Source organism: Lepisma saccharinum, chromosome 25 (assembly GCF_977018435.1).
Source record: "Lepisma saccharinum chromosome 25, izLepSacc3.1, whole genome shotgun sequence".
Classification (NCBI taxonomy): Eukaryota; Metazoa; Arthropoda; class Insecta; order Zygentoma; family Lepismatidae; genus Lepisma; species Lepisma saccharinum.
Window position 1 is genome coordinate 27,036,536 of NC_139253.1, and position 16,356 is coordinate 27,052,891.

Sequence of the window (16,356 nt, forward strand, 5' to 3'; positions counted from 1 at the left end):
CCGTTGCAGTTCCATACCAGTGTATACGGGTTTTGGGAGTGAAAAGTTAGAACGCCACCAGTGCATTAATGCAATGAAAAATAATATATATATTTTTTTATTTTGTTTGAAATCACTCAAATAAGGAATCGTATGAAGAAGTCTTCTTTGCAGCATTTTTGGTAATTTTACTTATGTGTTAGTTCATATTTTGCGAATTTTTAGTCCATATGTATGTAGCTACATACAAAGCTACTTGTTAGTACATATTAATCCTAGTCCTGGTATAATGCATGACGTTTAAAACTCAACGTTAGATAGACCTGAATTCTCTAATTTTATTGTTGTACGTAACAGCTGTGCATCGGCGCACTGCAGCGATTTTTCTATCTGCTCCATTAGCAACACTGCTTCTTTAGTTGTTTCGCGCATCGCACGGCAGAATTATCTGCGCTGGACTCTACGAGGAACGCCCAGTCGTTATTGTAGGTTTCTATGAACGGGTTACGCTACTCACTCGTAGCTCCCCAACTGCCTCGTCATGGTAGGTGGCCACCGGTCTCATACACAGGCCGAAATCTCAGGAGCAAAATTCGAACTCTTCATCCCAGAACACTCGAACCAGTGTGCTTCCCCTAGCCCAAGCCCAAAGCCTGACACCTTAGGTCGCACGCACGTTGCCAGACATTTATTTATTATTATTTGTTCAGATTGTGACATTTCCCCTATGGTTGTCATTCTTTGAATTCGCTTTACAGAGCGGAGGGTTTCTGAGGGTGCTTCCTTATTTCGCCAGTGTCACTATTGATAAGACACATTTACCCCAGCTTGGGGGACACTCAGGCCCACCACCTCTAGCTTTTCGATTTTTCAACTGTGGAAGTTTTTATAAGAAATTGAAAAATATATTACACTGTTCCCCAGGATATTCCTAATATTACTGTTGTTCACAAAAACATAAATGTAGCGTACATAGGAGGCTAAATTCACTTGGTGGGCGTATTTGGCACCCCCTTTGGTTGAGTCTTATTGGATACACTCACGCGAGTGACAGTGTACAATTGTCTTGGAAATGATGGTAAATTTTTCAATTATCATAATCAATATATAACTGCACTTATATACTCGTAAACAAGCATGGAAGCAGTGATTCAATAAGAAAATTATTTCTTGAATTTTAGTGATGAAAAAAGGGTGCGCCTGTGAGACTACCCTCCTCAGGTAAGTAAGTACGGCGCGAGTAAGCTAGGGTTAAACCCCCTACCTCTTTGGGATTCCTTTACCATCAGGTTTCCCAACAAGAATCTTATACATTTTTCTATCCAATCCCACGACTGTTACACGGCCTGCCAATCGAAATCTTCCTGATGTAGTCATTCTAAAAGAATAGGGCATGAATATAGGTTATGGAGTTCAGAATTACGTAAGATTATCCTCTTCCCTGATGTTTCACCTCTTATAGCTCACAATATCGGTCTTGGGATCACATTTTAAAAGACTCTTAATTTATATTCATCTTTTAGTGTAAGGGACCACGTTTCCCGCCCATATAAAAGTACAGGCACAGTCACTAAAACAAAACATAATACAGGCACATTTCCCTACATGCTGGTCCTCTATGTGTGCAACTTAGGACACTTGTATTCTGCAATGATAAATAATTACAGATTTACAATGAAGAAACACATTCTGTGAACAAGATTAAATTTACCCGCTGAGTCCACCGCAATTATTTCTCGGTAATTATCCCTTTGTCACAGATGTGCTATTATTTTTTTGGCCGCCAGGTGTCTCTGCGGGCGCGATTGATATTTAGTACGTCCAGCACGAGAGTGGTGATGCATGTATGAGGACACAATGGCCAAACATTAAGTTCGTATGCGTTCGCGAGAAAGATATTGTCCGCGGGAACAGGTGCGCCGGACGTGAGAGCTGAAATATAATGACATTTAATAGTGTGACCTCATGAAATTGAATCTTCCTTCCAATGCCTGGTACGGTAGACAAGTTCAGGGGAAAAAGGGAACAGAAAAAAAACATGCTATTTCTGCGATTCGTCCGTCCATTTGTTCTGGTCTTGTTACAGGACCCGCTGTCTCATTAGGGGGGACAATCAGATTATATTCACGTACAGAGGGCAAAAAAAAAGGGCCACTGTGGGGTCCCCCTTTCGCAAACGACAATCTTTTGTGTTTGTGTAATGGCTCCTATTTCACGTCGGACACAATCGGGATGGACATTGAGTTTCAACCCAGAAAATGGAATCCTGGCAGTACGCGCGGATTGTGCAAAATGGAACATCGGAAATCCAGCCGATTTGGAAAATTCAGGGCTGTGATGAGATTCGATGAGAGGTGTACCCCGTAGGACCGAGAGAGAGAAGGGGGGAGGAGGCAAACGTTTAGCTTTCATTGTCCATGAGCCCTGGTCGTCATTACCCCCCCCCCCCTTTTCCACATGCACTCCCCGGCACGCACGTGAGACGAGACGACTGTTGTATGAAACGCACTCAATCATGCGTAATGGCAGTGTGGCAGAAGCACTTGGTTGTGGACGGTGGAAAACCCCTGGTTTTCACCCACTTCACCTGCGAGGTCCATCACTTGCAGCGGATGCTGGATGTCATCTTCATGTTTCCTAAACAGTGATGCAAATTAAGAGTGCTCCTATACAACACAAGGCCCATCCAATATTACGATTACAAGATCAGTTCGTCAAAATTGTCGTAATCTATGATTTCCAATGATTCAGGGTAAAACATCATTGACAACGGTTTCTTTTTCCAGAAACGATACCAACCTAGTGCCTACACCACACATTGCGGTGAAATAAGCTAGGTTACGGTCCTTGGTTTTAGTTGAAAGTCGATCACGACCCATTTGGTATTACGTACAGTCATAAGAAATAAGATTTATAAAATTAAACGTTGAATCCTGACAGATAGGCATCCTGAAACACACACACACAAGTGACACATAGTATAACACGCAAGGATATGTTAACCCATGCGCATTTCCTTATTCCATTTTTGAACTATTTTCATACTTTAACCAACTTATCAGGACTATTTATTGTAATACAAAGTAAAATAAACCAAATCAGTCAATCATCAAACGAAAGAAAAGGCTTTGATATGTAGCTACTTGTAATTTGTCACAACATAAGTTTCATATTATTATTCACCCTTATTGTCGCGATTGACACAGTATATTGACGTAATATAACCGAAATATGTTTTTTTTTTTAACTGTCATTCCCTCTTACTACGAGAAAACATAATTTTGATCATCCATCACAGACATAAGTGACTTTATTAGAGACATATAATATGTTTCATGTAGTCGTATAATCTCTCTCAGTTATCTTCTTATCCCAAAAATTCTTAATGTCTTAACATAAAATGCGAATGGTTTATCACATGATTGTGCTACTTGCACTTTTCCTTGTAAACAGACGTAATGCTCCTAAAAGGAAATCTGTTTCCGTCTTAATTTATCTTGCTGTAACTTATACTTTTTATGGCTGTCTCGTGTGTTGCTTTTGCCAGAGTTTTACGAGTTTAAATTTTCAAGATTCATCGTTCCTTTTATCACCAAGCTTACAGAGGAAGGTTTTTATTACGCATGTTGTATCCTAGTGTGAAAACGTGGCTTCTTTCGTTGCAACATGTTTTCTCACGCAACGCCGTTCGAATTTGTAATGTTCAGACCTGTTTTCAGCAGTCATGTGTGTTACTGTTACATAGTGCAGTAGTACCAAAATGTTCACTGGGTATACTATAAGTTTCGTGATGGATAAAACCAATTAACTTTAAAAAAAAGGTCGTCATGTTAGAATGCCGATGATAATCTACCCATAATTGACATTAAAATAGCATACTTGTTTCAATACAGAAGGTAAATAAGTTATAAGTTCCCCGTGCCATGAAGGAACATTTAGGGGAAGTGGAGGTAGGGTCCCATGTATTCTCGATCTAGGCCCTTTTTGGAGGTGATGTGATCAGCACCACGCTCCGGCCGCCTTTACTCCCCGGGGTTGCCCCAGGTACTCATTGATTTGAGGATGTGTGAGCCCCATAGCCGCTTTTTACGGGGGTCAAGGCCGGAAAAAATTTCCACCTTTGTTCACCCACCCCGGGAATCGAACCCGGGTCTCCCGCATGGCAAGACGCCCTACCGACTAGAGAAGGCATTAAAAAAAGAAAGAAAGAAAATGAAACGTATATATTAATGATTGCACTTAAACTTATAGGCTGCAGGATGTTGTATTTTATTTCTTGTTGACATTGCTTTTTAGAATTATCAGTTTGCATATCTACTGCTACTAAAATTGAAACATTCGAAAAACGCATAAAAAGTGAAACATTTGCAGAAAAAGCATAATTTCTATATTTCCTTCGTTCCTTACGATTTTAAAACTGAAATACAATAAACCTCAACTGTTGTGTTTAAAAATACAGTCCGTTACCAATTGTTGCAGGAAAGAGAAACAAAACCATTGTTGCCTCGATACTTCAAAATCTCAAATCATTAAGTCAAACTTCTTCATTGGTTTTTACATAACAAAAGGCATATCTCATGTTACTCAAGACCTGCACTAAGATAACAAAAAAGCTAGTGAAGGTTCTGTTAAAAATCATTTTACGCATTTTCACTAAAGTATTATAGCAGTCAAATGATGGCGATAGAATGCTGATGTGCATCGTTTTATTCACAAGCTTCCCCCCTCTCAATATTATGTTCCTCGATCACATGAAACAGAAGTATTCGACCTAATACGTTGACTGGAGTAATGACCAAATTCCATTAATAAATATAAAGGGAACGAAAGATGCATTGCAGCAGATGGTATATTCTAGTTAGTAAGGTTAACCAGCGCCGTATATGCCTCGACTACAATTCTGCCGTGACGTGCATCACGTTACATAGACTCGGAACGGTGGACGAATGGTCCAATCTGTTTGGTTCGTAAAGGAAACAGACATTTGACACTTCAAAAGAAGTGACGCATTATAAGTGATGCCTCGTGAATATCAGCATCCACCCATCTAAGTGCCCGGTTTCATATGAACCCAACTGGACTCCATTTCAGCTCATAAAAGTTTCAGTGTGGAGCTCAACCAAGAAATGGGATTCTTCTGTTTTTTAAATTGGATCAAAAATGGGGGGAGGGGAGAGACAGGGGTTGTCAGGGGTAAATATCGGAGGGGAAAAACCACCTCCTTCAGCGGGAAATGAAGATCTGGATCATATAATAAATAGGGAAAAAGATGCAATTTTTTAAAAACTATTTCACATAGTTCTCATCTATAATACGTGGGTAGAAATCATAGATAAACCTTTCATTATCAGCACAAACGTGGAAAAAGCACACAAAAAATATCAGTTCTGCTATGCAAAGACAATAAAACGGAGCCACGATTTGATTTGTGTTATTTAGCGTCGCTTTTCTGTTACTTTCGTCTAATCGTAACGATGAGGATGAGTTATGATTCATTTGAAAATTTTGGAAACTTTTATGTCCATTTCGCACCCTTCAAAGTATACGGGGAAAATCTCCTTATCTAAAACCTTCACCGTGAAATTAAAGGGGCATGATGACATGATGAAACTGAAGAAGGGACAATGACAAGGAACACTCATGGCCAGGCCGGGATTCGACCCGGGACCTCTGGCGTCGTGGTGCGTTGTGCTAACAACTCCACCATGGAGGTAGGCTAAAGCTACGAAAGCATCTTAAATTGATTGATTGATTGATTGAGTTGGTGTTTTAAGTCCACTTTATGCACAGTAAGGCTAATTGTGACTGGACCTACAGTTTAAAGTGGGATCCGAACCATCATGTGCCTGCACGGGATATCGAACCCGGGACCTCTTGATACCACTGCGCCATCGGGGAGGCCCACATCTGAAATTAAGTATGTCCCGAATTCGTATTATTATTAACGTTTAAAACAGCAGGAATAAAAAAAATAAGTGTAAAAGATGTCCGATTCTCCGTCAAGGAAAAAAGATTTATAAAATTAAACGTTGAATCCTGACAGATAGGCATCCTGAAACACACACACAAGTGACACATAGTATAACACGCAAGGATATGTTAACCCATGCGTATTTCCTTATTCCATTTTTGAACTATTTTCATACTTTAACCAACTTATCAGGACTATTTATTATAATACAAAGTAAAAAAAAACAAATCAGTCAATCAATCAAACGAAAGAAAAGGTTTTGATGTGCAGCTACTTGAAATTTGTCACATGTTTCATATTATTATTCACCCTTATTGTCGCGATTGACACAGTAGTAGTAAAACGACGTAATATAACCGAAATAAAACCAACATCACAATGTTGCTGTGTGAGCAACATTCAATTCATTCAACATTCATTCCATTCAAAAATTTCAGATTATTTAAGTATTTCGTCTACAAATCAAGGAAAGGCTTCATCTATAAGGACTATGACTAAGGACAATCAAATTTATAATAAACTATAAATTCAATTCTAAGAATAAACCTAGGTAACGGTATCTGGAGTAGCGGTTGTCCCCTCTTTATTCCTGGCCTGAGGAACGCAAGATAATCGAACCATAGGTTTGTTGATTGATAGATTGATTGTTTCAGTTCATTTTACTTTACTTCTCTGTCTCCTTTGGCTAATCGCGAAGATGAAGATGGTAGGCGATAAGATGAGATAGTATGTAAAATGCAGTCCAGGATTTAATAGATTAAAAGAAGAAATGTTCGCCATGCTGGAAATTTCGCCGTACTTGTGGTTTTTGTAATCGTAGATAGAAACTATAGGTTGGAAACACTCACTGATGCCTGTAAAAAATCAAGTAACATGTGTCTTGCTTCCACTGAAAACTACAGTGTGGTGAGCGAACTAACAAGCAACCAGTACAGTTTGTAATGCGTAGTTGCCTCTACACATAAGACAAAGAAAGGAGCCGAATTTCAATACTACGTTGGAAATTTTAATTATTGATATCGTAACCTCAAACCTTAAGAATGTCGTGAAAAGATTTGCTTTGGAAAGCGTGCATGTACAAGTAAACATAAGTTGCTTTCTTTCGATTATGCATTTGCTGGTAAATTCGCCAGAGTAACAGAAAAAGTGTGGAATTTTCCTTCTTACAGGGATCTTTCACACACAACTTGTTCACAATGCATATGAACATTTAGGCCTATGTTTCTTAAACATGTTTGTATTGTATCTTTTTAAGCAGTTTTGTATTGCCATTTGTTGTCTGACTCATTGGCAACAACTTGGTATTTCATACACTTAAACTGACGATAAAATGATAAATAAGTTATATGGCGAATTTCCCAGCATGTGGCGGGAATTTCGCCACTTTTTCTCATTTTAGTATTTTTAATATTACGTCATAAGTATAAGTAACACAGTATTTATGTTATATTCCTCATAATCCACAATGACTACTTTTTGTATCGTATAAATTTTGACCTTCTCCTCCCATTAGTTTAGAAGGGAAAAAATGAAAATCATTTTGGTGGCGAACTTCCCCTCTTTTACCCTACGGAGGGTGGCATTTGGGTTCCTTCGCAACAGATGTAACTGCATATGTGTGTGTGCAACAATGCACAACAATGCTTTGATTTCTCACTATTTTATTTCTTCCATTTCAATTATTTCACGCCATTATTTTAGTACACATTTTGGGTTAATCGAGATGATGAAGATGAATGATGGCCTGTTGAGATAGATGATGACATGACTCCCCCAAAATTCGAACCTGGAGCCACTGGCTTGGTAGTACGTTAAGGTGTGTCACGGAAGCTTGCAATTGCTTCCTCAGACCCACATCGATTTTCAACTTGACTGTAGTGTTAACCGCGAATGTACTATTGGACAGGCTACTACGAGAACATCACAAAGTATCAAAATAATAATAAATAATGAATTGCACTCCTATTTCAATTTGAAAGAACTAATTTACATGCCGAGGTGTGTTACTTCAACATGGCTGACCGGGTTCAGATATCTGGAGAAAATAATTAAGATTTAAATCATGTTTAAATCCATTCAATATGCACCTTAGTCCATATCTAGTAAGTATGCTCTATTAAAGCTCACTGAAAGTTGGTGATGATCACATCACTTCGAAAGGATCTTACACAAAGCTTCTTCCACGTGTCTCCACGATCCTCAACAGAGAGCTTCAATTTTAGAGTAATTCCGTTATATTCGAAAAGTAGCTAAGCCAGGTGCAGAGAAAGTTTGAGCACAAAATGAGGAAGAAAACTTAATTTGAAGTCCTCTGCGAAGTTCTCTATTTCTAGTCATTTTTTCGCGGCGTTGGAAGCACTGCTCATCACCGGAGCACCAGCATCGAGCGGGGGGGAAAAAATGAAGAGGTGCAGAGAACAGTACACTACTAATGACTTCCGATTGAATCACACATGTACCCCTCTCAACCTCCCCCTCCCCTCACCTCTTCTGCGAGCCTGGCGTCGAATTAAAAACAACTTCCTCCCATCTCTTCAATCACGGACATCAACTTCAGTTCCTCTGGTGCAAATCAACTTGTCTTGAATTTTTAATGCCTCTTCAGTGGAGGAGAAGGGATGGGATTGGGGAGTTCACGGCTTTTGAGAACAGGAAAGGTGGGAGAGGGGGTTGCTTTAGCGTTGACGCTTTCATGGCATCCCTACGTTATATAGCAGATATAATGCTCCATTTTGTGAATTAATCAACCGCCGGGGGGAGAAATGTCAAGTACTTTCACAGATGGCCTTCGTAATACCCGGTATGGGATAGTGGAAAAATGTAAGCCACGAATTCAGTATTTTGGTTGTCAGTTTTGTTGATCCTTATTACTATTGTTGCTCAAGACGAGCTTACGGTTGTTTACGACAGAAGTATGACAAGGTTCTGTCGGATTAGTTCCGGCAAATATTCCAATCCTTCCAGAAGGAACGTTACTCATCTTCAGACACTGAAGTGAAGATGCCTCCGACAATGTGAGTGTCATGAACTCTCCCAAGCACCGTATCTTCTCCGGAACTGATATTTTAACTTCATTCCCTGTCGATTAGGGAGCGACGTGAGGTCTCGAACTCCTCGAATCTTCTCCAGAACTCAGCTAGTCGCTGGCCAGCTAGTCAGCTAGTCGAGCATCTTCACTTCGCTCGCTGAAGATGAGAGGGTCGATAGCTCTCATTGGCTCCTTCTGTCCACCAAATCCTGTACGTTTATGAGAAATAGATATACGAGGGCTAGGGGCTAAGTAATGGCAACTATCTTTTTAAATGCGAGCTTCTAACCTGTACACTGCATCTCAAGGCTAAGTAAGCGGTGAAGCCCGTGGGGTTGAGAGATGAAAAATGCTGTGGGGTAAGGAAAGGACGCTTTTCTGAGAAGGCATTCAAAATACAACCTCCCTTTCACGCATTTCACCCTGGAGGCACTGCATTTTTGCAGACTATTGAGGTTCTGGCTGTGGACACACACTCCGTATTATCCTCTGTGGGAGGCTTATTCGTGTGGGTTTGTACTTGTCCTTTCAATCTCATTAACATCTCACCCTCATCGTCGCGATCCGTCACAAATGCCATAAAAATGCCGTAAAATAACAAATTGATTAAATCAATATTCACGGAATTACATACTGTCTCTTTTGATATGATTACAATGCCACACTGCACTCTTACTCACCAATCACATGACAAGAGTTCTCCTGCAAGAACGCGACCGACGAAGCCTCGTTCACCATTTCTTTTTCATCCCTCATACAACGCAGTCCACACATGAATACGAAAGCGCTCTTCCACAAATACGGCTGGATGACCAGTGCTGATTGCACACGCGCACACACACACACATATATACAGGGTGACTGGTAATTAGATGTATTCCCTGAAAGGGGTTAAAGTAGAGACAATTTGCAATAAATTTGACCATATGATACCCGGTCCGAAAATTAGTAGTTTTCGAGATAATCGAATTTCTTTTGTTTCTTTAAAAAAATGACAATTTTCCACATAAAAAGATGAATTGAGAAAAAACTGCTCATTGTATGGAGCTTACTTCAGCGTTTTCTGATAGCTAACAAATAAGTGGTTCGTTGAAAAAAAGTTTTTCCCAAATAACAATCACATGTAAGTACCGGGTGGGTCTAAACTTACAATGATCATAAAAAAATCCAATCTTAGTTTACTTGGCAACGTATTAATAACAAAAATGGTATGACACGAAGGGTACAAATTACTTTAATTACTTCCTTGTATCATCTGCTATCCAAAAAGGTACAAATGTTGCTAACATTCACATTTGTGTACAAGAAATAATACTTCATTCATCTTCATGTGAATGGAATCAATGAACAATACAATTAAAGAACATTACACGTCTTGCTCAAAGTGGGCACCTCCATTACGAATGCAGGCACGCAGGTTTTTACGGACATTTGGTCTCGTAACTGTGATGTTGTCTTTGACGTGTTTACCAGCTTTTAAGCTTTTCTTTAATTGTATTGTTCATTGATTCCATTCACATGAAGATGAATGAATTATTATTTCTTGTATACAAATGTGAATGTTAGCAACATTTGTACCTTGTTGGATAGCAGATGACCGAAGGATGTAATTAAAGTAGTTTGTACGCTTCGTGTCATACCATTTTTGTTATTAATACGTTGCCAAGTAAACTAAGAGTGCATTTTTTTATCATCACTTGTAAGTTTAGACCCAATCGGTACTTACATGTGATTGTTATTTGGGAAAAGCTTTTTTTTTAACGAACCACTTATTTGTTAGCTATCAGAAAATGCTGAAGTAAGTTCCATACAATGAGCAGTTTTTCTCAATTCATCTTTTTATGTGGAAAATTGTCATTTTTTAAAGAAACAAAAGAAATTAGATTATCTCGAAAACTACTAATTTTCGGACGGGGTATCATATGGTCAAATTTATTGCAAATTGTCTCTACTTTAACCCCTTTGAGGGAATACATCTAATTACCAGTCACCCTGTATATCTATTTTTATGTGTGTGTGTATGTGTAATTCACAGAAAAGCCATTACCTCTCTCTTTCCAGGAAATCCCTTAAGTAAGCGAACGAAAGGAAGTCCTCTACGCAAACATAGACTCGACAGGGCTTGACCAATGAACGCGTGAGAGAGAAAGTAAGTTCATGTATGGTAAACGCTGCTGCAGCTACCAGCCGTTTGCACGGACTGCTTGCTCAGCCCACTCGCTTTCTCCCCTTCTCTACAGTTATGTGCAGCCTTGATCGACAAATTCTGGAGACAGAGTATAATTTTCCAAACATAACCTTCTACACAATTTCAATTCACATTTGGACACTATGTATTCTTTATGCAGAATAACAAGTAACTTGAGATACAACAACACAACTACAGGATACTAAATCAGATGCAGGCTCACTGAAACGATGCAAATTAAGAAAAAAAAGACATGCCCAAGAGAAGCATACAAGACAAGGCGCTACTCCCAGAACAGACTCCCTACAACCGGATCTCCGAAACGTTCCTAAGCAAGGTAATTCTATTTTCAAAGATGACAGGTCTTGATTCAATTATGTAGTTTGCAAAGGGCTCCTGACCGAATCCCCTTATAGTCGATGGGCGTATAAGATGATCATAAAGACTGAAGGAGGCTGGAACCAAAGCTTCTTACGCATCTTCCCCTTTGATGTGAATTCAAGTCGTATTTCTTCAGGATGTTATTAGTACTAGATTTGAAAGCAGACAGAAGTCATTCCTTTTATTAACAATCCGAGGAGGAGCCTTCAAAGGGTGCAAAAGTAAACAAGGAGGAATGAAGATTGAACTGGAAGCTGTCAAATGAAGCCTTTTGGTGAAACGCGAAGCCCCCTTTGACTGGAGTTCAAGTTTAACGTGGTTGTTAGTCCTCATTCCTCCTCTTCCATTTTCTTCACTCTGTCTCAACTAATATATTACATTTTTGTATACACTTTGTTGTTATTGTTACTTTTTATATTGAAGAGCAAACTGATAGAGGAAAATCAGGTTTTAAAAAAATCATTGGTGTTGGCCAAAACGGAAATTACATTGAAATCCTACTGGAGTGGTCTGTCTTAGTGATATTTCAGACCGAAGCGACACGCAACACATGCCTCTTGGAAACGAGCCAACCACGTACCGCACCGTAGCGGCATGACAGACCGTACAAGCTTGGGTTCGACTGATGAAATTCTCAAGCGACACGTGTCAACTCTCAACTACACTCTATCCCCGGAATCTGTGGAGGGAGGACTCTCATAGTAGCAGAGAAGGGGTAACGGGGGTAAATTGAGTGGGCAGAGCAAAGCAGTATATGGAGCTGCGAAGGCTGGTAACTGCAGTAGCTCCACCCCTCCAGGCAATCCCGTTCCCTCTTTCGTGTTCATTGGTGGAGCCGTCTCGCGTCACGATTGCGCAGAGACTTGTTTTCGTTCGCTTGTTCCAGAGATAGCCGGGACAGAGTATACCACTCATCTCGAATATAAATTCCTGATCTTCAGACTAGTACTTCCCCTCAAAATAAGTAATCAATTCCTATTCGCGATTAAAATTAACCGATATGCCATCTAGTGGGATTTTCAGGAACAACTCAATGTAGGATACGTTGTGTTAAAGTCGTTTAAAGCATGGGGAATATGCGAGAGAGTAAGGTTTACTGTTTAGTTGTTGTTGTTTTTTTCTCTAAATAATTTTATGGGTCAGAACAAGTGAAACGTTTTCATGTGTTTGAGCCGTGAAATCAACAAAATGAAATCTGTAAATGAATCAGGAAAAACTTAATTGATTCACAGAAGATTGGCATGGGGATAACACTGTAATTCGGCAAGCAAATTACGAAGATTGCACTTTATTTTTCGACAGATATATATATTACCATGAAAGTAAAGTTTTAAATTGAACTTTATAAATAAAACTTTTTTCTTTCGAAAAGTCATGAAGCGTCTTACCAAATGCATTCATATATTATGTATGTGTGAAATTTGGAAGAGGTGCAGGTCGATTAAGAGAGAAGATGAAAATAGTTTGAGAGTGAATTAATGTCAAATGTAACCCAAAAAAGAAAATGAACATGCTAATGTTGCTGTTTCATTCTGTACCATGTTCCTTTTCAGTGAGGATAGCCTGGTCATGAAATCGTGAATATTATTATTAAACCAGCTTTCCTCTTTCAAGAAAGAACTGCAACGATATGTTCGCAATTTTCTCCTGCCCCAGCTTTTCAAGTACAGGTCAATTTCAATTTCTTTATTTTCAAATAGTTTCCGAGAACCACAGTTACAACATGAGGTGCAGATGGTACAGCACTGCTTTGAAGAACCAGTGGGTATACATTAGTTTCGTCTGCGTTTTCCGTGTTATTTTTGCCTATCATAATTAATTGCTTCGTTCTCAGCAGTTACAGTTCCTGGAATTCACATCGCGTTCGCAATATTTAAAAATATCGCGTAATTTAAACGTTTCTACTACCACGCCAGCCATGAAAACATGCTGCTATTTCGTACTACTGCTGAATGTAAACAAAGATTTATCCTACATAGAGCGGCCATATTGGAAGCGACACTAGCGCTCAGGTGGTAATTTTAATAGCGAATAAACTGCGACAGTTGTAGGGATTGACAAACGACTCTTGAAACATTGGCATGACAATTGGCAAAAGGGCCAAGACTTCACAGAAGGATAGTCTCTAAAAGACTAAAACTCCACAAATTAAAAACCGCCACGATAAATGACTTGACTTGTCACCTGTTGCTTATCGCTTCGGTGTGAATTCTCCCTTAGGAAGCTTTCAAACAAGACACGAGAAAGGCGAAGGGGACTTTCAGTCTGTAAGAAAGCATTCACCGTGCATGCGCAAGCAACACGTTGCACACCTATGACCGAGCGACACGCAAGCGACAAGCGACACATGCAGCATGTTCTAAGGTTCCTTATTCTGTCGCAGTAGTCTGTGGAGCAATCGAAGGAAAACAAGCATCGCGCACTGCTTTGCTCCACCCACTCGCTTCATCCCCTTCTCTGCTGTTATGCGCAACATTGCATCTGGGAGAGACTGTATGCAAATCAGGACTGGGCCACACTTCATACCAGGGTATGATGCGAGGCACTATGTTATCGAAATGCCAAATTATAAGCCAACGGGCGATAACCATAATAATTATTTAGGTTCGGGTATGTCTGAGGGGAGGGGGGGGGCGAAGGACTGAACCTCAACACGTCATCAAACACTAATTTAGACGCCACTCTTAAAAATACTGATCTGGTTATATAATTTCAACATCTCTACAGATTTTTCAGCTGATGGTATTCTCTAATACGTCTACGGTAAGAAAATAATTTCAAATTTCGAATGGCAATTGCAAACATCTCGCAAAGATGAGCCATTAGATTCACGGCAGACGATTTCCATTTCCCCGAATAAGATGTTTGCCCTTACAATGGGGGACGAAGGGGAGGTATCTCACCTTCTCGTTTTTCCTGACATCTCTTAATCATCAATTGCACGCTCTTCCCTCAGAACATGATCGATAACCCAATGAAGGGCAAACACACATCCGTCACTCAGGCATGAGAATTCTACAGCTGCCTCCACTCCCCGACTGACACAGGGAATTTTCTGTGTCATCAGATGGCAATATTCTCCAGCTCAATGGGGAGGGAACCTTCCACAAGCTACAAGAGCTTGGCCAATCATGCAATTAAGTTCTCTATCAGTGACAGCTTCCATGATCGCCAAAGGAATGATATGATACAATAATTTATTGCAATACTTTAACACTAAGTCAACACTGGATGAAAAATGTTAAAAAAATTTGCGCTAGTCTCGGTGTAATGAAATGGATAACGCTCTCACTATTGGTGTGGACGGACCTAGGTCCGATATTTGATGAGAACAAGATGTCTCAACAGGCCTCAAAAAAGCATCGTATGTAAATGTCTAGTAGTTCAGCAGCAGTCCAACAGATGTCTCTATATAAGGCGTTATTCTTTCATCATTCAAATACATTCCTAATAGTGTTTGGAAAGAACAGATTAATGAACTCATCTCGCCCTGAAGTTCTGGTATTGTAAGACATTTCTTTCGAACTGTTTTAAAATAGGTTTTAAGCATAAAAATGTACAACGTAAATTGTTAATCTGCCATTTCTGTTAATGCACGAAGTAAGCGCAGCTGTCATTTGCAGTAGCCGCGATCGTGACCCGTAGGCTCCACTTTGAAGAAACAATTATCAGACAATCACATTTAAAAGGTTAGAGCCAATGAGAAGCAGCATCCTGCTTACTGGTTGGAAGTAGTTTCGAGCTTGACCAGAGGTGGCAGCACTGCACATGTAATACGCTTCGTTATATGGGGTATACCATACTCGAGGTGTCTTGTTCCACCCATCGTCTTGGTGAGAACCTCAAAGTTTCGGTGATGACGCAGGATCGTGAGGGCAATTGGGAGCTTCTTGAAAGAAGAAGTGATGAGTCGAGGTCAAGAAAGCCAGATTGCATCGTACGGGGATGTTTATATCATGACCGCACATACCTTAATCCAAAAACGCAGGTCTTCCATCATATAATTCTTGTGTTACGGAGTTGTCATTCTCGTTTAAAAGAGCTCACACATTAACAATACTTACACAAGCTTGGGACAATTTTACTAATAACAGATTTATGTGGATAACTCCAAGAATATAAACTTTGCCTGCAAAGAGAAATGCACCTTCCTTGCCCACATTCAATAACGTTCCCAGAATAACGCGAGTCTTAATGCAGTCTTCAATGCAGAATGGATATTCATAGAACCGAATCTAATGGCAACAGTAGAGAATTTGCAAGCTGGTTGCATGGAAACGTTTGATCTTTAAGTGGCGGGTGCCAAGTATGCACAAGATCTATAACATTACGAAGCGACGGAAACAGCAAAGTGGTCCTTTTAAGTTAAAACAGAAACATGTTTCGCAGACGCTTGTAGCATAGAATTGTCATTTTTCAAGTTTACTTCTGAATTATTTTATGTTGTAGATGTTCTCAATTTGTGCTGATATGATCCATATTTTTTATGTGACGTCACAACTTTAAAATATGTTACTAATATATTTATTTTGAGCAAAGAAAGCGTAATTTTCGTGTTATTATATGTAATATTGCATCTTGTTTGTAATGTATATATTTTGTTTAATATTTATTGTATTTTATGCTCTATTATAAGTAGTTCAATGTACCTTTATATTTGTGAGAGTGCACTATGTGAATTTGTATTTCTAAAGATGTATAGATGTCAGTTTTGTTGGTTGCATCCTTTTGTAGATAGTGAGTGATTCATCTGTACTTGAATCTGTGTTCTTGAAATACGAGTATAAAAGCAAGGATATCGCATAAGAA